Source organism: Hippocampus bargibanti, linkage group LG20, assembly GCF_051943395.1.
Source record: "Hippocampus bargibanti isolate YZ-2025 linkage group LG20, ASM5194339v1, whole genome shotgun sequence".
Taxonomy (NCBI): domain Eukaryota; kingdom Metazoa; phylum Chordata; class Actinopteri; order Syngnathiformes; family Syngnathidae; genus Hippocampus; species Hippocampus bargibanti.
This window is the reverse complement of record NC_142753.1, coordinates 5,776,812-5,779,240: the sequence shown is the minus strand read 5'-3', so window position 1 is coordinate 5,779,240 and position 2,429 is coordinate 5,776,812.

The following is a 2,429-nucleotide window of genomic DNA, read 5'->3' as shown; positions in this document are numbered from 1 at the left end:
AAATGCTTTCATTTCCTTCCCAGCATGCTCTGATTCCCGACATCCTGGCATTGCTTGCTGCTACTTGTTCATTGGAGGGAGGGGGGAAGCAGTTTACTTTGATTTGCAAGCCTTTAACAACTTAACTACAGAGCCACTGGTGCAGAATCATACTTATGCCGAGAATATGAACTCATCGGAAGCTTTTATATAGCTGCAGAGTAACCGTGGACTGAACGGTCAGTTGTTGGTGTGCCTGTTAAACTCTTTACACTTGTCACTCAATGTACGGTAACATATTCCAGGACAGTGCTCTGAAACAGGAAGTCTTTAGAGACGATGTGTCATTGCAAAATAAGAACAGGTCTCTGCGAACAATGTGAAGTGCGTTGGGGAAAAAAATGTGATGAATAGCAGATTATTCCCAAAAGGGTGTTGGATTGTCGACAAAAGCGTTTATTCAAGCAGATTGTAATCGTACCTGTCCACGGTCGGGGTTCAGTCTATCATTAGCACGCCCTGCAGGTAGTACGAGGTGAGAGATAGTCTCGGTGACTGCACCCAATGAGCACGGGAGGCTAGAATGAATGTGCTGGGGGAAGCAATTATGTAACCGGCGCCGGCGCCGCCGCGGACGTGAGCTGAAGAAATGACAGCGAACGGGCCCGAGGATGATTCACATTATGTACATGAACAGACTGCAATGTCTGCTACCCCAGATGACCTGCTTGGGAGTACACAAACTCAAGCCGCTTGTACATAACCAGGAGGCGCACGTATAGATTGTCTGATGGACTTTTGCGGTAAACACTAACAAACTTAGATGCCCTCCAAACTGAGTTATTAACGGATGCATCCAGCAGGGGCGCTGGTGAGTCACTCCACGTCGGGTTTGCTGTCTGAAGAAGCACAGCATGTTCGGCGGCAGCAAAAAAATGTGGACTTTCGAACATTTCGTGAAGAACTGATTTTCGGTCATCTATACGATACTATACAGGGTCATTTTATTTTTCAGGCTAAAATCGCCTTATTATGCGTGGTCATTTTTTTTTCTGCCAAAAAACGCCTTATTATACATTATATTTTTTTTGGGGGGGCTTAAAATGTGGTCATTTTTTTCGAGGTAAAAATTGCCTTTCTCTCCACGGTAAAAAAAAATTGGACTACAAACGCCTAATTATACCTGGTCGTTATTTTCAAGCTAAAAATGCCTTATTACGCATGGTCGTTTTCGTTGGGCTAAACAGGCCTTATGATAGTAAGGTACTTTTTTTCGGACTAAATACGCCTGACTATACACGGTCGTTTCTTTTGGGGGATAAAACGCCTTACTATCCATGGCCTTTTTTATCGGACTACATTAAATTGTTGTTTTTTTTCAGACTAAAAACGGCTTACTATAGATGGTATTTTTTTCGGGCTAAAAACGCCTTATTATACATCGTCTTTTTTTCAGACTAAAAGCATGGTCCTTTTTTTCGAGCGAGACACGCCTTACTTTTGGAATTGGGTCTGCAACCATGCTAGAATTTAATATGGGCTCCTAACATGCAATTAGTACCATTCGCCACGCTGACATGATCCAATAGATACACACTCACGCTACTCTCAAAGTTTTATATTTCATCCCTTCTGTTATTCTTTCCACCGTTCCCCATCTGTTTCTCACACATTTGGTTATTTCTTGGAAATTGTGCCGTTTTTGGAACACGGCGAGGGAGCCGGCTGGTGATGACGTTATTTTTATTATTTTTTTTCAAAGAAACCATACCAAACTTCCCTTTGAACAAAAGTAGCACTTGAACCCCAGTCGTCTCTCACTTTGCAAGCCTCGTATTACAAAAACAGGATATCCCTCCCGTCCTGGTGTTGGGCCTCTGTTGTTGTTTTTAATCTTCGATGATGTCACAGCATTCAGCAGCCATGGTTGTTTGTTTGGCCTACTTTCCCCCTCATCTGGCATCGGAGCGAGGCGGGGGGGAATCCCCTGGTTCCCCGTGAGCGTGCAGATCGGGGTGTCGCACCTGAGCCTGGTGATTAGCGGCGCTAAACGCCTGCGGACACATCCGCGTGAAACGACATCTCGCCAATCCCAAAGGTTGAATGGCCCTGACTCGGAGAATAGATATTCCCTGCGATGCCGTGAGCGACCTGATTCATCTTCCATTTGCCAACGCTTGTCCATTGGAGAACCGTTCCACCAGATGTATGCCCTCCAGCCGGAGTCGCGCTGCCATCTCACGCTGTGCATTTATGTGTGTGTGTGTATCTGGCAAAAGGGCCCACCTTTCCGCCTTGCTCAAAGGATTAGAAATCGGGGTCATGGTTGCCTGGGTCTACAGAGGATTACAGAATCCATCCATCTTTTTTTATCAAACCAATTGCCCTCACCCAGCTCGGCATCTCTGCTTCCAGCTAGTTCCAATGCTTGGAAGGCAGGGGGGGTGCGC